Source organism: Silene latifolia, chromosome 5 (genome assembly GCF_048544455.1).
Source record: "Silene latifolia isolate original U9 population chromosome 5, ASM4854445v1, whole genome shotgun sequence".
In the NCBI taxonomy this organism is placed as follows: domain Eukaryota; kingdom Viridiplantae; phylum Streptophyta; class Magnoliopsida; order Caryophyllales; family Caryophyllaceae; genus Silene; species Silene latifolia.
In genome coordinates, this window is record NC_133530.1 from 12543058 (window position 1) to 12566051 (window position 22994).

General features: G+C 40.6%; 1 pseudogene; it reads right to left on the bottom strand.

The window, feature by feature from the left end:
• Nucleotides 1-4564: 4564 nt before the first annotated feature.
• Nucleotides 4565-22800, bottom strand: LOC141654839 (uncharacterized; annotated as a pseudogene).
• Nucleotides 22801-22994: the final 194 nt, after the last annotated feature.

Sequence of the window (22994 nt, forward strand, 5' to 3'; positions counted from 1 at the left end):
CTCAGGAATCCATACCTCAGTCGATTCAGGAATTATTTTCTTCTCCCTTAGTATCTTGTCATAATTTGTTTTCAACAAGTTCTCTTCAGGAAAGTAAGGATCCAAAAGATTGAAGGGAGTGAAAACAGAATCCTGGTACTTAAAAGCCACAAAGAAGACGAGCAGGAGGATCAATCTCCAACACTTCTTCTTCCTGGACGTCTTTAGGTTCAGGCTCGGCAGCAGCAGCTTTCTGGGATGTAGGGCGTTTCTTTGCTCCCATGTTTTTAAGTGTTTGATTTATTATAGAAATTGTTGAGAAAATACAAACCAACAGAACAGGATTACTGAGAAGTATGGAAGAAGTTCAGAAGAATTTTAGAAGAATATTTAGCAAAGAAAGTGGGGGAAATTTGGTGAAAGATAATCTTGCCCTAAATACCGTATTTATAGAAAATCAGAACGGTGTGAAAACCCTAGGGATCGCAAAACTCTCAAAGATGACATCACCTAGCCGTTATAGTGTTCAACGGTAACTAGGAGTCTAAGAGTCATTGATTAAGTGTAAGTCTCCTTATTATTCAGCCCGGTAAAAATTGACATTTCACCCCTGGCCTGATCCAGCACGGGTAAAATGTCAAGGGGCAATTGTTAGGCCCAGATTAGCCTGGCTCGACCGTAACCGGCCTCGACCTTACAAGGCTGATTGAAGAATGGGAAGACCAGGACAAATCTAATCGTTATTTAGTTGTTGAAGAATATTATGGTAGGCAAAGGCTACTAAATCCTGGAAGAGAAGCTTGATGGTCGAGTATAGAACGACTTGGCAAATTATTAAAGCAACTGGATTGAGCAGATAAACAAGAAATACAAAGTTGTACAAATCAAATAACCGTGTCCTATATTCAAGGAAGACCAAGTCCAACCAAAAGACTCTATCAATTATGAATTTAGACGGAAAGAAGAGAAAGAGCCCAAGGTTCGTTAAAATAAGAATAAGTCAAGCGGATTAATAGGGGACATGCCCTATTAATCCGGCAACAACTCCTACCTTTGGGGAGGACGTTATTCATTTATAACGTTATTCATTGTAACGTTGGGGAGGTGGTAGAGAATTATAAATAGCAGAATCTAAACAATTGTGAGGGGATTCATATTTTATTTTGTATAATTTTACACCTTATCTCTTTCTACTCTTGAATATTCAGATTTACTCACAATATTGTACTCGGCTTATCAAGATAATAAAAACATTGTTCCTTATACTTAATTCCTCCCTTATTAGTTACTCATATTATTCCAAACATATAGAACTAGATACCCTGATTACTATATTATCAGGCCGGATTCCTTCCAGGAAAATCCTGCTAAAACAATAGATATGAATTGATAAAAGGTAATAACATTAGGTAACAAATTCAGGTTTTTTTTAAATTTCATGTATACCTATTTTCTTTTTACGAAATTTTAGCAATGTGAGACGATTTTGGTCAGGATTAATCGGTATTGGATGCCATAGCAATGACTAAGATATATAGTGGATTGTTTCGACTTTCGAACTAAAGTATTTCATCCATTTGTATTACCATCCAGCCAGACTCCAAACAAGCATTGACCACATAATGCAATGTTTATTTTTTTTTTGATCGAACACATATTTTTTTACTTTTTTTGACAACTGTAAAGCGTAAAGGATCCTAACTAAAGAGTCATAGCCTTCCTAGCAAGGCTATGAGCCACCTTATGGGTTGCCCTCGGGATATAACTAAAAGAGAGACAGTGAAAAGATCCACCTAGAGCAAGTATATCTTCAATTCTAAATTCGGGGATGGTCTTGAAGGAACTTAATAGAACTTTTATCACACTTATCCCAAAGAATGACGCTCCGGAGGGGGTCTCAGATTACAGGCCAATTAGTCTATGTAATGTGGTCATGCGGGTGATTACTAAGTGTATTGCCAATCGACTTGCAAAGGTTATGGGTACGCTTGTTAGTGAAACCCAAAATGCTTTCCTCCAGGGTAAGAGTATCAGCGATAATATTTTGTTAGCCCATGAAGCAGTTCACAGTGTTTCGCGATATAAGAAGGGCTTACAGGGGCGATGCGTGTTCAAAGCAGATATGAGTAAGGCGTATGATAGAATAAGGTGGGATTTCCTGGAATTGATTCTGGTCAAAATTGGCATTCCGCCTAAGATGGTGAGACTTATTATGAATTGTGTTACATCTGTAAGTTATGAGATTCTCTTTAACGGGACGCCGCTACCACAATTCAAGCCTAAGTGTGGGCTAAGACAGGGGGACCCCCTGTCTCCGTATCTCTTTCTCCTCTGTATGGAGGTTCTCTCGGCAAATATTGAGCATGCACAGGAGGCAGGCAGAGTGCATGGGTTTAAATTATGCAGAGGGGTCCAACCCATCACACACCTGTTTTTTGCCGATGATGCGGTTTTCTTCTTCAAGGATAAAGGAAGGTCGGCTTCGCATCTCATGAAGATTATCAACGACTATTGTGAGGCTTCTGGACAGAAGATTAATCCGGAGAAATCAGGTATCATCTTTAGCCCAAATATGACGCTTGCGAAGGCCCAAAACATTCTCAGAACTTTCAATGTACGGAGGAATAAAGGTATTGGCAAGTATCTCGGAATCCCGGCAGAGTTTCAGGAGTCGAGGAAAGATATCTTCCAAGCTTTGGTGGATCATATAACAAAGAGGATCTCTTCTTGGAATGGCATTTTTCTTTCACCGGCGGGACGCTTAACCCTAATTTCATCAGTCCTATCCAATCTCTCAAATTACTTTCTATCGGTGTTTAAAATTCCGGTAAGTGTGGCGAAAAAGATTAATTCTCTTTTGGCACAATTTTGGTGGACAGGGTGTAAGTTAGGGAAAAATGTTCACTGGTGTAGTAAAAACTTTCTGAGTCTTCCTAAGAGCGCAGGTGGTTTGGGGATCCGTAACATTGAATGCTTGAATCAGGCTTTGCTAGCTAAGCATGGATGGAGATTAGCTTCCGGTGATAAATCGCTTTTCAGCATGGTTTTCCGGCAAAAGATTTTTGGTTCGCAGGTTTTTGACCCTGGAAAATTGTCGTGTAAAGGAAACAGTGGATCATGGGGTTTACGTAGTATTCTCCATGGTTTTCAAAAGGTCAAGGAATTCCTTGGATAGAAGCCGGGACAAAACTCGAGTTTAAACGTCTGGACTACACGATGGGTGGGAGGTGAATACCCGGAGCCTAAAGATAACTGGCTGGGTCACGAAAATGTACATATGACTAACTTGCAGGTGAGGAATCTCTTGCTGCCTAATGGGATGTGGAATGAACTTTTTGTCCGGGCGTTGTTTCGGGAGGAATTTGCAGAGAGGATTCTGGCAACGCGGGTTAGGCCAATTTCCTTAGGTGATGGGATTTATTGGCCCTTCACTAAGGATGGAGCTTTTACGGTTAAGAGTGGATATGGTCTGATCTTTGAAGAGTATATGACTAGGAAGGGTACGGTAAAAGATAAAGCTAGAATTGGCAATCGCGGACGGAACTTCTGTCGAAAGCAGCTATGGAGCCTTCCGGTCCCTAACAATTGGAAAATTCTTCTGTGGAGAATCGTCACGAATACGCTCTCTGTGGGAAACGAATTTCGGAAAAGAAATATGGAGTTGGAGGTGTCTTGTGGTATGTGTGGTGCTTACCAAAATAGGTTGGAGACTATCGAACACTTGTTTAGGGATTGTGAGGTTTCCGCTAGAATTTGGGCGGGAACTGACTTAGGTATCAAAGTAGATGGGGCGAAGTCTTTAACCATGTCTGACTGGATCATTGACTGGATTCGGTACCTGGCGAGGCAGGAAGGAGGGGTAAAAAGGGTCATTTATTTCATAGCAATCCTCTGGGGTTTATGGACCATTCGTAACAAAGTTAAATTTGAAGGATTGACTACGAACCCTCACATTTTGTTTGAAAGGATGTTTGATGTGATCAATGAAAAGGTTCGCATTCTATGTGAGCAGGTGGATGGCAAGGGGTCGAAGGCAGGGTCGACAAGGAATGCTGGGGTGCCATTGGAAGAGACTAGCGCGGAATTAAGAGACGGGCACCCTTTCCACATGATTGGGATGTCGACTCAGTGTATGGCAGTAAGGGTTAAGGTAGATGCTAGTTGGGAAAGATCTTATAGGGCGGCCATTGGTTGGGTGGCGTATGATGGGTCGGGGAATGAGTTTTTTCGACGGCAGGTAAGAACTAGAGCGGAATCAGCATTGCAGGCGGAAGCAATGGGTATCCGTGATGTTCTTGGATGGGCTTTTTCTGGGGGTTATTTCCACCTGAGCATATCGTCCGATTGTTTACAACTTATCAATCAACTTGCAGGAGTTGCGAAGACTGATCATTTAATTTCCAGTTTGCTGGAGGAAATGCGTGGGCTTGCGAGTTCTTTTCATTGTTTAAGTTTTAATTTTATTCCGAGACATTTAAATAGTGTCTCACATGGCCTGGCGCGACAGGCCATTCGTATGTAAAACCCTTTCTTTACAGTTGTCAAAAAAAAAAAAAAAAAAAAAAAAAAATCTTCTAGTATCTCTTTAGTCATATGATGAACTTTCTCTAAACCTGCAAAAAAAGCAATAAGAGGTAGACAGTCAGATGAAACTTCCACATGCCACTGTCCCTCCTCCTTAGCCCAAAGGACCACTTCGCGTAATCCTAAAGCTTCCGCTTGAAGGGCTGATTCAGCTTTGATTGTCTTGTACTTCTCCACCATTAATTGACCTGTTACGGTGTAAGCCACCCATCCTATGCTTGCCTTGTCCCTAGCCTTCCATCCTGCATCAACCATAATTCTAATGCACTCACAATTGTAACGTGCACCTATCGCGAAGAAAGGCCTACTCTCCCTTAGCCACTCTCCCCTTTCATCGCCCATTTCCTCTGTCTCATGGGTCCTTTTCACCCGATCCTTCTTGCATTCAAGCATTGCTTCATCCGCTTTTCTCACTTCCTGACACCATGAGTTTAGGAATAGATTTGGGTGAAAGTTCTCCCCTTTGAATAGAATCCTATTTCTTACACATACGAAAGGTATTGTAAATAGACAAAAAGAAAATAGGGAGGGTTATTTAGAATAAGAGGGAGTACATGATAATTTTTAATACATTAACTTTCTTAGTATGAATCATGATTTTAATAAAAACAAAAAAAACCACCAAACAATCATCTGTGTAGTTTTTTCATTATACAATTTATTGACAGCTTTAACAAAATTTAAATAAAATGATATTATTTTTAAGCTCGTGCATCGCACGGGCATTAAATCTAGTATATATATAAAAAAAGCTTTTTTCAGGCACTCTGAGAGACTCCAACTATTGTAAAACATTGACTAAAAAGATAATGTAAAATAAATAAATTAAAGCTATAAATTTGATAAGATAGAATAATATATATTATATTGTATAGAATAATGGAGTATTTGTGTACGTACCAAATACCAAACTAGAGTTTTATATGATATGATGCGATGCCCCAATATGCATTCATCCTCCAACATAAAACAACCTAAAAACTCATGCCCCCTTATCCTTTTTTCTTTTTATTTCACATGTTTAATGAGTAGCTAATACCCATGCTTTTTTTAAATTGTGCAATTTGGTTTACTAAATACTCTAATTCTGTTGATTGCAGGCAGGGGCAGATTTACAGGGGTTGATGGGGGTGAACCCTCACCCCCATTATTTACATCTTTCATCTTCATTCTCAAAATCGCACAAATTACAACCCCAATCAAGCGGCACTAATGAGGCAGAGTAGCAGATATTAGTGGTCATCACCGTTAATTTTCCGTCTCCGAAACTCCGAAGGGTATGTTTTATGATTTATACTGATCCTTAACATGAATAAGGAATGTGAGGAGATGATTTTGGATAAGATTGGGTTTCATTTATTTTTGTTGTTTGACTATGGTTGGACCATTTGTTATAAGGCCTCGGGTGCATGGATATGAATCATATGGTAATGGGCCTCATTAATGGTCCGTATTGTACGGTGACGTTTTTACGATCTTAATATACTTTTTATATTTTACCAAAAAAACTTGAAGCAATTATAGTCATGAGAAATTACTAAGTTTGTTGTTTGTAGCTTGACATGGAATTGACGAATAAGTAAAGCCAACACCCCCATTTTATAAATCCTTCGCTACTGATTGCAGGTACCTAACTTTTTCTGTTCGAGTAGAATACTAATTGAGTAGAATACAACTTACGGTCGGTCAAGGTTTGAATAGGATTGCATCTAAGAGCAACTTTTCGTACAACAGCTATGATACACATCAATATATTATTATTGTAACACCCCGATTTATGAAAGAGCCTCTAGCAAGACATTCCCTAATAAACCGGACTGTTACCATCTCGGTCTCCCGAGGTAGTGAATAACAAATTAAACTCCAAGGCAAATTATATAATTACTTTAACTTAATTATTACAAAACCTCTTTTACATCAAATTACAAAGAACTAACATAAATGAAAGTAAAAGTCTTCTAAATGATGATCTAGCTACTAAGTCTTCTGATCCAGTGTCTCACGCCCATCAAGCTCCTGTCCTATCTCTTAAACCTGTCAAGTCTGCTCGCCAATATTTGGGTCATCACAGTGTTCACGAATACGATGTGGTCAACCACGAGGTTGAGTAGGGAATACAATGAAACAACAAAATATGATATGCATGCTCCTCCGTCACCTCCATCTCCATCTCAACTCATATCTCATAACCCGAACGCCTGACCCATACCGATCCCCGGACTATCAATCGACCGTCGTCGATATACCCGACTTGCAATGAGGTTATCCAGCGGGTCCTGCAGAACCCCCGGGCCTTATCACAACATCATAACGTATCACAACCTCGTCACCACCACACTATCCTCCAACTCCAATGCATATGAAATGCTTAATAGTAAACAATGCAATGCAATATGTATATCATTGAACTGATCAATTATAAAATCATGCCAGCTACAAAATGTTGTGATAGCATACTCAATACGACCAACTCGATCAATCACAATCCTGTATATGAGTCATATCATAAAGCAACAACCACGAAATAAGTCAACGTTCATAACTTGGTCATACGAAACACAACAAATCAACACCATTCAACAACAACGATAATAAGTCAAGTGTATTTCCCTACCTTTTCGCAATCCAAGCACGCACAAGCAATCAATTATGATCCTTCACATATCCATCACCTACATAACATAATTATGTATAATTACCACCTACTCAGTCAATTAATCATTCACATAACCTAGACTCATCGTAAATTAATAGGAATACCAACTTAAAGAACAAACACGACTTTTCCTGATTTTCCTGCACATGGCAGACTCGGTATAAAATGAATAACTAATTCCAGAAAATTCGAATTGATGCAAGGCCAATTGAATTGGAACCCCATGAGTCTTAGATACAAATTATATCTAACGTGTTTTTCTCAAATTCCAAACTTATCAAGGGTTTTCAGACTGATTTCCAAAAACTGACAGAAACCGTCGCATAAAAAGTATTGATTCATAAAACGAGTTTGACAAATGATTTTTAAGTAAAACCAACGCCTAACTCATCTAAACTCTTTAAATTAAATATATGAAAAAGACTCAGCACCAATTCAATATCTAAATTATGTTTTAGAAGTAATCTTTTAGCCTCTACTGATTCACGGACTTTTTAGATAGACGTTCACAAATAATTTCTTCAGGAAAAACTACACGGTGAAATACTACCAATTTTCACAGGCATAAACTAGGCTTGGAATAAACACGAGTCTCTTCTTTAACTTTTTGCATCCCACGATTTTAAGACAGGTAAAACACTCAAATAACACAGACCAACGAATCTGTAAATTGCTGTAACTATTCTATTCATTTATCTCATACAATTTATAATCAAAACCCCCAAACCAATTTCTAGGGTTACAAAAGATTATTCCACTACTACTATAATTATGCTAATAATTGAATAAAGAGGTAATAGGATAGTCTACTTACGAAATAGGACGAGAATAGGCTGAGAATCGCCTCGCAATGCCTCACGCGGCTCCCTTCACACACGACTCCCTCTTCTCTCTTTTCTCTCTTTTCTCATGATGCAATGCAATATGGTGATAGGGAGATTAGGGTTTGGTTAGATGAGTTATATGTATAGGATATGTGCTATTAAGACGATACGGGCCTAGCCTAGTTAGATTAATTAAAACCCGAGTCACATAGTTACCCGAGTCACAAATACACTACACGACCCAGCTGGTAACTCGGCCTAATATAATATCATATTAAAATACCGGATATTACGATTATCGTCATAGTAAAATTTAATACGGAGTATGATTCTAGATTTGAATTAGATTACCAGTATAAGTCAATCATCTACGAGGCTATGACACTATTTATTTTCTTATAGACCAAGTACCTAACGTTTTCTATTCAAGTAGAATGCGGGTTGAGTAAAATACAAGTTATGGTCGGTCAGACTTCAGAGTTAGAATACGATCACATCTACGACACTATTTATTTTCTCGAAGAAGTTCTGTTTTCTTTTTTAATTCCTTGGCTCGGCTGTTTATCAAGTTAGACACTTAACTTTGTTTCATAAAGATCTCATATGCATTGCTATATCCGTTTCTTGCATAGAAATTAAATATTTACACTTACCGTGGAATTCGTTTACGGCCCCTGTTGAAGAATCGACACTCGTACTAAAGAAAGAATGTTATCAATCGAAAATTCGAAACTATGAAACAAATGTCATGTACAATCATAAAAATAATAGAAATCATAACCAATAACATTATAGAAAGCTCATAAAAAGGTAGATTAAGTGTTTATGTGAATATATATATACTCCGTAATTAAATTAATCTTGTTACTATAGTGTTTGAGTTAGTTTTAATCATATCATAGTTAATCAATTTAAAATCAATTAAAAGGATAAAAGTTTGATTAACTAAATAGAATTACAACTATATATGAGTACACGGAGAAGTCTTAGATTACTTTTTTTAATAATAATCTTTTCTAGAAGAATATATATATGGATACTAATTTTCTTATCTCTTCCAAACACAATTCTACATCTATATGTGCTGAGTTCCTAACTAAATAGAATTACAACTATATATGAGTACATGAAGAAGTCTTAAACTACTTTTTTTTTAATAATAATCTTTTCTAGAAGAGTATATATATGGATAATAATTTTCTTATCTCTTCCAAATATAAGCATCTTCCAAATATTAATTCCAACTAAAAGTTCTAGATTCATAATAGGTAACGACGTTGTTTAGATAATTATGGGAAAAAATTAAATAGGTTATCTTTGATTATCGAAATAGGTCATCCTAAACATTTTAACAAAATCTATTACACTTTTTTCATACACGTAAGAACTTACATGTTTCATGCGTAAGAACTTACATTTTACAAAAATAATTTTTAGAATAACACTAATTAGTTATCCGTGCATCACACGGGCACAAAATCTAGTTATTAGTATCCGACAATTAACTTTCTGGTCGGGATATACTAAGTCGGGTCAATTTGAATTTGGGCTTTAAATTCGAGGGTAGGCTGGTTAGGTCGGGTTTTGGTCTAATTTACTCGGGAGTCGGGAGTAAATTGGAGGGACTTAACAACACCAATTCAACAAGTCAATAACAACGAGAATCTGGGTAAAACAAAAGGAAAATTTACACACTCTTCCCTCTTCTTTCATCTGAAGAACAACAAACAACAATGAAGGTGGTCTACTACCTGGTATTGGGATCTTTAGCTTCAATCTTGACTACTATTGATTTCACCAATTCCTCACTACATTTACCTCCTCCTTTACTCTCTCATTCTAGGTAATTTTATTTTATTTTATTTTTACCCTTCTTTTTTGTCATTTCAATTTTCCAATTTTTTTTTTGCATTTCCGCCGTTTCGTTGCTGCGATGATTTAGAAATGTGATTGATTTTGCATTTTTCTAATGGAATTGAGATGTTATGATCCCTTAGTTTTTTATATAGCTTAGGTTAGGTTAAACTTGAATTTTTGAGGAACCCGTGAGGCACTCGATAGGTGCTAAGATGGAGGCCTTGTGAATAATAGGCGCCACATCCGAAATTCCGAATCACTCTCTTCCTCTAGATGGTAATTCGCTTGTGAGCTGTGTGTCACGAGATGACTACTTTACCCCTTTAATCAAACTCGTGTGCTACTCGACTTGCGATCCCGTTGCAAGCCAAGTCAAGCAAGACCCTCAAGATGTGCTAGGCTATGCCTTAGACACTTAACAAGTGAAGTAGGAACTTAGAACAAGAAGGCTAACAACACTTGGTGTTGGGAAAAGATTGCTTTTATTAAGAAAGCTTGAAGATTACAAGAATGTTTACAAAGTGAGTTTGTGTGAATGTTTTTGGATGGATGGCAAATGAAGTCATGCCCTCCTATTTATAGAGCTCCTAAGGAGTCATCTAGAATCTTAAAGTGTCCTAGAAGTCTCGGGACTATTCTAGACTCTTCTAGAATATGCACAAGTTTCCTATATTTACATGATGATTCTAGATTAATCTAGTATGTACATGATTTATCTAGGATGTCCTAGAAAATTCTTGAAGGACCTAGATTCTTCTAGAACATTCCGGATTCTTCTAGGAGCTTCTAGCATGTTCCGGAGAAATCTAGTCCACTGAACTCAATTTTCAGCACGGTTTCGGGAGAAATCCTTATGTTAAGGCGGATCGTTACATTCTCCCCCACCAAAGCCGTTGACGACCTCGTCACGGTTGCTCGTCGAAATGTCTTATCACATCTTTGAATTGCCAAAGATCTTCTTCTCTCTCCCATGACGCCTCGCTTTCAGGTAGCCCCTTCCATCGGATTAAGAACTCTCTAGTCCTTGGGACTCCTCGTTTTCTAATGACTCGGTCGGCCAGAACTTGTTCAACTTCCCTTTCAAAGGAAGTCACTACCGCGGTGGGAGCTCTTCGTGACTCCCCACGACTCGGATCATCCGCGTCCCCATGGTATGGCTTCAACATGCTAACATGGAACACAGGGTGAATCCTCAGCTTAGGTGGCAACTCAACCTTGTATGAGACCTTTCCAATTTTCTTGATGACGGGAAATGGTCCCTCATACTTCCGCACTAATCCCTTGTGTACTTGCCTAAACACTTTAAATTGTTGCGGGAGTAGCTTTACCATGACTAAGTCACCTACTTGGAACTCCAAGTCTCGACGACGCTTGTCTGCCCATTTCTTCATTTTCTTCGAGGCTTTATCCAAGTATACTTTGGCAATATCGAGTTGCTCATGCTATCCCCTTGCCACGCGGAATGCTGATGGACTTTGACCCGAATATCCAGACGCTATGGCTTGGGGTGTCAAAGGTTGGTGTCCTGTGACGATCTCAAATGGACTTTGACCAGTAGACTCCGACCTTTGAAGATTATAAGAGAATTGAGCAACATCCATCAACTTAGCCCAATTCTTTTGATTGGCACTTACAAAGTGCCTAAGATAAAGTTCGAGTAAGGCATTGACTCTCTCGGTCTGCCCATCTGTAACATTCCGTTTGATGTCTATGAGTGTCTTGATTTTGGATTTGATAGTGGATGATATTATGGAGCTAGCAGCGTTAGAGGATGGTAGTTGGTTATGTATGGAGTTGGTGTCGTGAGAGATATATATATGTGGAGTTGATACGATATCGTGAGCCATGTTGTGGAGGTAGGAATAGTTAGTGGAGTTGGTGTTACGAGTTCATGTTTGGGTTGGAGTTTTGTTTTGAGTTCTTAGTCACGTTGTTGTGCCTTGATCGAGTTAGTATGTTTGTTTTTATGTATGGGTTGAACTTCGGGGACGAAGTTCTTTTTAAGGAGGGAAGACTGTAATACTCCGTATTTATAGTCTTGGGGGTACTCTATAGAGTAGGCCTTACTCTGTCGAGTAAGGGTAAGTGGCGAAGCAAAATAGTTTCTGACCTGTTGGGCACTCAATCGAGTAGCTGGGGCACTCGATCGAGTAGGGGGGTACTCGATCGAGTACCTTGGGTACTCGATCGAGTGTCCGGTTTTCCGGGGAGTTTTCTCGGGTTTTGTTAAATACGCGATTAAGGTATTTAAACATATTCGTCATTGTTTTAAATCACTTTTTACAAAACCTAAAACCTGTTTAAGAGAGAAAGCAACTGGTCTTCTTCCTAATCGCGTTCTTGACAATTCCGGAGTTCGACGGTCGGTTAAGTATCGTAGTTCGTGTCGTTGGATTCCTTGCCGAGGGTAAGCTTTTAACATAAGTTTTATAATGTTTTGTTAAGATTGGTGAAACCCTAATTTAGGAATTGGGGTTTTTATGAGTAGTATTTGAATGGTAGCATCTATGTGTTGTATGATAGGAGGAGAATTCGTAAAGGAGCCGTTTTGATACGGTTTGTAGATACCGTCTGCGTGTTGTACTTTCCGGGTAGGATTTCTACTCGGTATTAGTCCCATAATGGGATATTGGTGACGTGCTGTAGTTAGTTGTTTGATATGATGATTGTGATTGTGATTGAGATTGTGTTTGTTGATGGTTCTCGAGATGCGTTCTCGGCTGAGTGGGGTCACTTGCGGGAGTGATCTCACGCCCTAGTTTCGCCCTTCGTGAAACCCGCCACGAAAGGGGATGTGCACATTAATGAGCAGGGTTATCGCTCGTATGATGAGCGGGGCTTAGGTGGGAACGGCTGCGGTCCCCATGGCTGGCGTGGTCGGGTCCGGTGGACGATCGAAGACGAGATGATGGGAGTTGGTGGTGTGAGTGTGTGTGTGTGACAGTTCAGCTGTCTGTTTGCCTTATTATTGTTGTCTATATTGATTGTGTGATTAGTACTGACCCCGGTGTTGTTTTGTAAAACCTGCGGTGATCCATTCGGGGATGGTGAGCAGATATTGAACAGGTATAGAGATGAGTACGGGATAATGGGATGGCCACGACATGACGATAGAGTCTTCATTTGTAGTTTAACATTTATTTACATTTCGATTGAGAACAGATAGTTTGGAATAATGTATTGTACTTTGGTTTGGTTTTGAGGATTGTATTCATCATTAAACTATTTATAATAAATGTTGTTTCCGTTTTGTCTATTTGATTATCATACCTCGGGCGACCGAGATGTTGATGTCTTCATACCTGAGTGGTCTGGTAAGGCACTTGGAGTATGGGGGTGTTACAAATGGTATCAGAGCGACGATCCCGAAACTTGTAACCAATGAACCTAATGAACATAGGGAGTCAATTAAAATGAACCCGGGGTAAAAGTTGTAGGAGCTAGTGCAAAGGCTTGGGAGACGTCCTAAAGTCGCGGGGGTCGCCCTACAACTTTGAACCGGTCACATGGGGAAAGTGTTTGTCGAGTCATCTGTGTGTTTGATTAACTTGTGCAACAAAGTGATGAAGTGTGTTGATTGTTTGGTGTTGAAATAGGAAGTTGAGCATTTGAAAGAAAATGATATGTGGAACATGTTAATGAGATGATAACATGTTGAATGATTTACAATGTGGCTTTAATAGCATGATGAATTGATTGGAAAGGATGGAGTATCAATTGCATAAGAATATGAATTTTGTGATTATGAATATGTTTAGGTGACGGAGTGTATTTGTATTGTTGTTGTATTAGTAACATGGAAATAGGATTTGTAATGTATGAGAGTGTTGTGTTACGAAAAGTTATAAAATTTAAAGTATGCGGCTAGTACATGACTAATGAGTTAGATAAATTATGTGCATGATTAATGTTGTTGCTTGGCTTTTGAAAATAGTAACATATGATTATGAATACTGGTTTCATGAGTTTTGGACTGGTTTTGTTTGCTTGGTTGTCGTTTAAGTTGTTTGGAAGTAAAATCAAGTAGTTGTGATTTTCGATTATAAAGAGGTTGTCTTTAAACTGTTATAACTTGAGATGCATAAATGATTTTGATGTGATTCCAATTGGAGGTGATAGCTTGTCCTTTTACGATTCTAACGATAGGTCGCACGCCCAAAAAGACCAAGTAATGAGTGAGTTATGACTGTTTTACGAAAACTGGACAAAGTCTTGAGAATGGGGTACTCGATCGAGTATCCTTGGTACTCGATCGAGTAGGGGTCACTCGATCGAGTACCTCAGTTACTCGATCGAGTAGCCCTGGTGATTTATTTTACGTGCTTTTGATCTTCACCTACTCGATCGAGTAAGTCCCTTACTCGATCGAGTGGCTCCGTACTCGATCTAGTGACCCCTATTTTGGGTCATATGCTTATCTTTTGACTTGTTGCATATTATGTTTAATTCAAAGGCGTTATTTTGCTTCTTTATGCATTGTTTTACTTGTAAGTTGGTCTTGATACGTAAGTTACCCAATCTTATGGGGTGGTGAGTGGCACCTTATGGTGAGTATGAGTTTGGTGGGAGGAGATGAGCTATATGTGGTTGTGCTGAGAAGTGGAAAAAGAAAAAGGATATTGATGAACTTAATTGAGGCATAGAGCATGTTGTGTGAGACGAGATGAGTGACATGATTGTATGTTGAGTAATGAAAATGTAAGTGAATGTGGGCAAGGCATGATGTAAGTTAAGGAACGTGAGAATGAAAAGATTGAAAGAAAGGATGTGGATAGTAGCAACTCGAAATGTATAATAAATTATGGAGGGAGATGGTTCAAATAGTGTTGAGTAAGAATATATGTAATGAAAGGTCGTTTTAGAGGAATTGCGAAGAGTGGTATATAGCGAACTTAATGGAGATATGTCGCGACGTGGATTTGCAGATAGTGACTGAGTTTAGAAATTTGTGTTATCGAGAGACGAAATTAACAAAGTATAAAAAGAATTTTGATTTCTAGAGATGTAAAAAGGAGATGTAATTGTTTGAACTTTAAAGGTTGATTTTTGTGGACAAATTAGTGACAAATGTGAGTGAGTGGAGTGATGAGAGGGGATCCATGGCAAGGAAGAGTGAGATAATATCGATAAGGAAATAATGAGATTTGAGTTTTGGAGCAATGAAAAGATAATCGGAGCACTAAAGAGTTAGGTAGAAGGGATAAAGAGTTGAATGGTTAATGGATTTTGTCAAGTGTAAAAGAAAAGAATGAGGGGAGTAAAACTAGGAAAATGTTGACCGGAGATATGTGACATAAAAGTAAGGAATCGTCGAGATGTATGATACTATCAAGAATAAGTAAGTTAATGCTTATACGAAGCTTCGGGACAACATGATTAATCATGAGTTTCGGGAATTAAGGGAGTAAGAAGTTGGTAGAATATCCGCATGATATGAGATTTTGAGTAGAGAGTTAGATAATGACACCATTAAGGATAGTATTGGGAAGAATGTTGAGGTAGTGTTGTTGATGGATTTGATGTTCGTTATTTGGGATGTTAACCACAGATAGGAAAGAAATCGTGATGTTTAGAGGTGAGTGTAAGAGGTTTGATGCCCGGACAGTAGTAGTGTTATGGTTTGTGACTAGTGGTTAAGGATGACGGTATTCTAGAAAAGCAAAGCAATTTAAAGAGATTGATCTTGTAGGGACAAGATTGATAAGTATGGTTATGAAAGAGTATAAGATGTGGTTAGATGAGGCGGATGCTAATAGTTGAATAATTATGGTATGGTTATGCTTGGCAGGAAGTGATGGTTGTGCGAATGAGGGAATATGTTATGAGGGGTTTACGAGTTAAGCTCGCGGCGAAAGGTACCCTTTATCGAGTGGTAACTTACGTGATCGTGGATTGATTGGTTGGATGTGATTATGGGTCTATGTTATATATAAATGTTTGTGTGAGGTTTTGACCTCACAAGAAGTAGTATGGTGTGATAATTATAAAATTGTTTTATGAATGTTCTCAGAATATATATGTTGGACACGGTAATTTAATTGAATGATATCCAAAAAGGTAATAATTTGATTAATTTGACATGACTAGTTATAATTTTATGTGTATTAATAACACATGTGTATTCCGTGAAATGGTAGAGATGATGTTCATGAGATGCTTATCTGTTTATCCATATAATACGTTGCGTGGTGATTTAATAAAGTGGATTTGAGTAAGTTTTTTTTTCTTGTCTGAGAAGTTATGCTCAGTCAGTGTTTATGGGAATCGTATGCAGTTGTGATGTCTATCGGTGTGGTTGTGGTGCCTCGGGTGGTGATCCGGGCACGATATTTAGTGTTGTGATGCGGGTATTTTTCGCACTGCGGTGTGGCTGTTGGTGGCGGTGTTGTGATGCCGTCACCGGTTGTGGTGGAGTAGGCAGGATGATTATGATTCGAGTTTCGAAAGTACATAGCAGTTATACATAGATTGTTGTTTTGTTTGATGTTGTTCCATGCGAGTTTCGGATTTTGTGCAGATAGACGGTTGTCTTGTTTATTGATGTTTTCTTTACCTGGTTAAGTTGGGAATGAGGGTAGAGTATGATATACATAGAGTTGTATGTGTTTTCGTTGTTGTCATAGTATAGTGACATTCTGTTAATGGGACATGGTTGTGAGAGGTTGTTACAATAATTATGATCTTGTTCTAGTTAAGGTTTCAGTAGACATGGTAATGGCAAGTGAGTCGTAGAACATGTGTGGTAATGACCCGAAAGATGTAGGTGGTTCATAATCTTTGGTTGAGACAGTGAGTGTAGGGTATTGGGAATTAGTGTCATGTTAAGTTGTGTATGAGTTTTGCGGTAATGGAAGAAAGAACTTGAGGATCTAGTGTGCGTGTACGTAACGAGTGTGGATCGTGAGTTATGCTTCTGGGAGATAAGTGCCTTCCATAGAGAGGTATGTTGTTTTGCAGAAATAATGGAGAGTTAGTATGGTGATTTTGCTACGAGTTTTGTGGTGTAGGTTAGGTGGTATGCCAAATGAGTTGAGTTATGAGAAATATTTAAGTAAGAGAGCCTTGGATATATGCATGGTGAGTGTTTGGTTTATAGACGGTTATCTTTGACATGTGGTGGTAAAGAGGGTAATGAAAAGATATATCTAGGATTTAGTATTAGTGGGTTACGAGGACGTAACATTTATCTTAAGAGGAGTAGGATGCGATAAAAGAGGTTTTGATGGTTGTTCATATGGCAAAGATATTTGGAAGTAGAGTGTTGGTGTAGCATAAGATATGGATTTGTATATGTTGTGGTTGATGGTGTTAAAAGGTCATGGACGTGCTTGTAGTAGTTTGATGTTAGGAATGCGAGAATACTTCGATAGTGTTGACAGTTGGATGATGAGATTATGAGTGTGAGTAAACTTCGAGGACGAAGTTCCTTTTAAGGGTGGTAGAATGTAACATTCCGTTTGATGTCTATGAGTGTCTTGATTTTGGATTTGATAGTGGATGATATTATGGAGCTAGCAGCGTTAGAGGATGGTAGTTGGTTATGTATGGAGTTGGTGTCGTGAGAGATATATATATGTGGAGTTGATACGATATCGTGAGCCATGTTGTGGAGGTAGGAATAGTTAGTGGAGTTGGTGTTACGAGTTCATGTTTGGGTTGGAGTTTTGTTTTGAGTTCTTAGTCACGTTGTTGTGTCTTGATCGAGTTAGTATGTTTGTTTTTATGTATGGGTTGAACTTCGGGGACGAAGTTCTTTTTAAGGAGGGAAGACTGTAATACTCCGTATTTATAGTCTTGGGGGTACTCTATAGAGTAGGCCTTACTCTGTCGAGTAAGGGTAAGTGGCGAAGCAAAATAGTTTCTGACCTGTTGGGCACTCGATCGAGTAGTGGGGCACTCGATCGAGTAGGTACTCGATCGAGTACCTTGGGTACTCGATCGAGTGTCCGGTTTTACGGGGGAGTTTTCTCGGGTTTTGTTAAATACGCGATTAAGGTATTTAAACATATTCGTCATTGTTTTAAATCACTTTTTACAAAACCTAAAACCTGTTTAAGAGAGAAAGCAACTGGTTCTTCTTCCTAATCGCGTTCTTGACAATTCCTGAGTTCGGACGGTCGGTTCGTATCGTAGTTCGTGTCGTTGGATTCCTTGCGTCGAGGGTAAGCTTTTAACATAAGTTTTATAATGTTTTGTTAAGATTGGTGAAACCCTAATTTAGGAATTGGGGGTTTTTATGAGTAGTATTTGAATGGTAGCATCTATGTGTTGTATGATAGGAGGAGAATTCGTAAAGGAGCCGTTTTGATACAATTTGTAGATACCGTCTGCGTGTTGTACTTTCCGGTAGGATTTCTACTCGTATTAGTCCCATAATGGGATATTGGTGACGTGTTGTAGTTAGTTGTTTGATATGATGATTGTGATTGTGATTGAGATTGTGTTTGTTGATGGTTCTCGAGATGCGTTCTCGGCTGAGTGGGGTCACTTGCGGGAGTGATCTCACGCCCTAGTTTCGCCCTTCGTGAAACCCGCCACGAAAGGGGATGTGCACATTAATGAGCGTGGTTATCGCTCGTATGATGAGCGGGGCTTAGGTGGGAACGGCTGCGGTCCCCATCGGGTGGCTGGTCCGGTGGACGTCAAGATCGAGATGATGGGAGTTGGTGGTGTGAGTGTGTGTGTGTGATTGACAGTTCAGCTGTCTGTTTGCCTTATTATTGTTGTCTATATTGATTGTGTGATTAGTACTGACCCCGGTGTTGTTTTGTAAAACCTGCGGTGATCCATTCGGGGATGGTGAGCAGATATTGAACAGGTATAGAGATGAGTACTGGATAGTGGGATGGCCACGACATGACGATAGAGTCTTCCGCTGTAGTTTAACATTTATTTACATTTCAGTTGAGAACAGATAGTTTGGAATAATGTATTGTACTTTGGTTTGGTTTTGAGGATTGTATTCATCATTAAACTATTTATAATAAATGTTGTTTCTGTTTTGTCTATTTGATTATCATACCTCGGGCGACCGAGATGGTGATGTCTTCATACCTGAGTGGTCCTGGTAAGGCACTTGGAGTATGGGGGTGTTACACCATCGGTTTGAGGATGGAAGCTTGTAGAGAAATGTAGACTCGACCCCATTAATTTGAACAACTCGGTCCAAAAACGTGCTGTGAAGCGGGGATCTCGGTCACTTACGATGCTCTTCGGTAGTCCCCAATATTTCACAACATTCTTAAAGAACAACCTTGCCGCTTCCTCGCCCGTACAATCCTTTGTCGCTGGTATGAACGTCCCATACTTGGAGAATCGATCAACCACCACCAGGATCGAGCCGCACCCATCAGACTTGGGTAAAGCCGAAATGAAGTCCATGGAAATGCTCTCCCATGGCTTGTCCGGAATCGGTAAGGGTTGTAAGAGACCCGCTGGAACTTGTTGTTCAATCTTGTCTTGTTGGCACACAAGGCATGTCTTTACATAGGCTTCAACATCATCCCGCATTTGAGGCCAATAGAATGATTGCTCTATGAGGGCGATAGTCCTCTGGATTCCTGGATGACCTGCCCACATCGAGTCATGACACTCCTTCATGACTTCCCTTCGCAAGCTTCCCCATTTTGGTACATAGACTCGATGTCCCACGGTGTAGAGAACATCATCTTCTACCCAAAACCTCCTAGTCTTTCCGTCCTTAGCCAATGTCATCAAGTTCGTGGCTAAGGGATCTTTATCAAGGCCCTCCTTGACTCGATCGATCAGATTGCTAGCAACTCTACTAATGTTCGCTAGCGCAGCCTTACGGCTTAATGCATCAGCAACTGTGTTGGTCTTACCTGGCTTGTACTCCATGACGTAGTCAAATTCGGCCAGAAAGTCTTGCCACCTTGCCTGCTTGGGAGTGAGCTTCTTTTGATTTTGGAAGTACCTTGTGGCAACATTGTCAGTCTTTATCACAAATCGACTCCCGAGCAAGTAATGCCTCCATATCCGCAAGCAATGAATGATAGCGGTCATCTCCTTGTCATGCACTGGGTATCGTCGCTCGGTATCATTGAGCTTGCGAGACTCGAATGCCACAAGGTGTCCATCTTGAACGAGCACTCCGCCAATGGCATAGTCGGATGCATCAGAATGGACTTCAAAAGGCTTCTCATAGTTTGGCAAGGCTAACACTGGTTCCTTCGTTATTGCCTTTTTAAGCTCCTCAAAGGCATGGTTGCATTTCTCGTCCCATCTCCATGAGACCTTTTTCTTTAACAGGTCGGTCAAGGGCGCCGCCTTAGCCGAATAGCCTTGGATGAATCGCCGGTAATAGTTTGCTAGGCCAAGGAAGGATCGTAGTTCAGACACATTTTTAGGCACCTCCCATTCATTGATCGCCTTGACCTTGTCATGCTCCATCATAATGGACCCATCCCGAACCCGGTGTCCTAAGAAAGACACCTCATCTTGAGCAAATGAGCACTTCTCTAGCTTTACATATAGTTCATTCTCTCACAAGACTTGGAATACTTGTTGAAGATGCTCCACATGGTCCTGCAAGGTGTCGCTATACACCACAATGTCGTCTAGATATACCACCACGAACTTGTCGAGGAACGGGTGGAATATCTTGTTCATTAAAGTACAAAATGTGGCTGGGGCATTGGTAAGGCCGAAGGGCATTACCAAGAACTCATATGACCCATAACGAGTCACACAGGTAGTCTTTGGTTCGTCCCCATCGGCAATCCTCACTTGCCAATACCCCGAACGAAGATCGAGTTTAGAGAAGTACCTTGCCTTTCCCAGACGATCAAAAAGATCAGCTACTAATGGGATTGGGTATTTATTCTTAACGGTCACCTTGTTAAGAGCTCGATAATCGATACACATCCGTAGTGACCCATCATGCTTCTTTTGGAACAAAACCGGAGCACCAAAAGGGGCCTTTGACGGCCTAATGAACCCGGCATCCAAGAGCTCCTTGAGTTGCCTTCTTAACTCTTCTAATTCTGGTGGTGCCATGCGATAAGGACCCACGGCTGGCGGCTTGGCTCCTGGCTCCAACTCGATCTCATGATCCACCTCCCTTCTAGGTGGAAGTCTCTTTGGTAATTCAGGTGGCATAACGTCTTGATACTCCTTCAAGACTTTTTGCACTTCCCTTGGTACCTCGGTTGGCATTGATGCTTCATTCCCGGCTAATGCCACTAGATATGTCGCCTCGTGCCGCTTAAGACCCTTCTTAAGTTGGAGTGCGGACAACGCCTTTGCTTCAACCTCCTCCCGTGTGACGGGTACTGCTCGGGCATTACCTTGGCTTGTTATCGTTAATGACCCATCTTCCTCGAACACTATGGGCCTTACAGAGTCGATAAATTCAAGACCAAGTACCATTGCAAAGTCATCCATAGTCACCACCGTGAAGTCGGCTTTCCCCTCCCATTCACCTAAACGAAGGGAAACGCCTCGGGCCACTCCATGAATAGGCATCGATGAAGATTTTACCGCCTTCATCGACCCTATTTCCTTATGATATTTTAACCCCAACCTCGTGGCTTCAGCCTTGGTCACGAAGTTGTGGGTGGCACCACAATCGAACAATGACTTGGTGCACTTCCCATTAACGATTGCCTCTACAAACAACATGCCACTGGAACGAGGATAAACTTCGAGTTTTGTGGGCTTACCTGTGGCCTTAGACTCCTTAGCGATCTTGTTGAGCAGGCGAAGAGACCCCATCTTAGCTTCATCATCGGACCCGGACTTTTCATCAAATGCCGACACCATGGCATTCAGCTTTTGTCGTTGTGGGCATTCCCGAACAAAGTGTGGCCCTCCACACAAGAAGCAATCACGACTCTTCGTCTTGCTCTCTGAGAAAGACTTGGTTTTACCCTTGTCTTTGTCCCTGTTAAACTTCCCCGTGCTCGAGCTGCTACTTTGGGGCGTTGCTCCCCCACCTTTTTCCTTGTTTCCGCCTTTGTTTATGTATCTCTCCTTCCTCGGCTCGCTCCTTATTTCATACAAGGACTCCGCCACGGCTATTGCTTCGGCCAATGTCTTTACATTGCGTCGCTTAAGTTCCTGTTCAGCCCATCTTTGTAACCCATCCATAAAGTAGAGGAAGGACAAGTTCTCGGGCATGTCCTCGATTTCCAACAAGAGTGATGAGTATTGCTTGATGTACTCACGAATTGACCCGGTATGCTTCAAAGCCCGAAGTTTCTTCAAAGCTATCTCCTCGGCATTATCAGGGTAGAATTGCTTCTTGAAATCGGCCTTGAATTCCTCCCATGTACTAATATGGAAGGTTCCCTTCTTCTCATCCGCCTCTCGTCTCCTCCACCAAAGGATGGCATCATCCGATAAATACATGGTGGCGGTGGTGATCTTTGCTGCATCGTCTTGGATTTGTAAGGCGCTGAAATAGCGCTCCACACTCCATAGGAAGTTGTCTAGCTCCTTAGCATCCCTCTTGCCAATGAACTTTGGCGGCTCTGGTACTTTAATCTTCGGTGCCTCACGCACCGTGGCACCTCCTGCAACAGCAGCTCGGCATACGACGAGTTCCGTCTTGAACTCATCCATCTTATCATTTAATGCTTGGACCTGCTTGGCCACTTCCTCACGAACCAAGCGTAACAAGTCCTCGCGCAGCGAGCCTGCGAGCTCGTTTACCGCTCCTTGGACCTCCCCCTTGAGGTCTTCCTCACCTTGCTCCAACACCTTAACTTGTTCTTGGAGGGTACCCACGTTGACCTCCAAGGTGGACAAGGAGTCTTGGTAATCCCCGATGGCTAGCTCCAAACGAGCCAGACGTGTTGCAGTGGACTCCTTTTTCCCTTCTTGAGTGTTGGTCGGCTTCCCTCCAGCCGACACGTTCACAACACTTGCATCACCCGACATCTTTGTCTCGATGGTCCTAGCAGGCGAACCTGCTCTGATACCACGTGTCACGAGATGACTACTTTACCCCTTTAATCAAACTCGTGTGCTACTCGACTTGCGATCCCGTTGCAAGCCAAGTCAAGCAAGACCCTCAAGATGTGCTAGGCTATGCCTTAGACACTTAACAAGTGAAGTAGGAACTTAGAACAAGA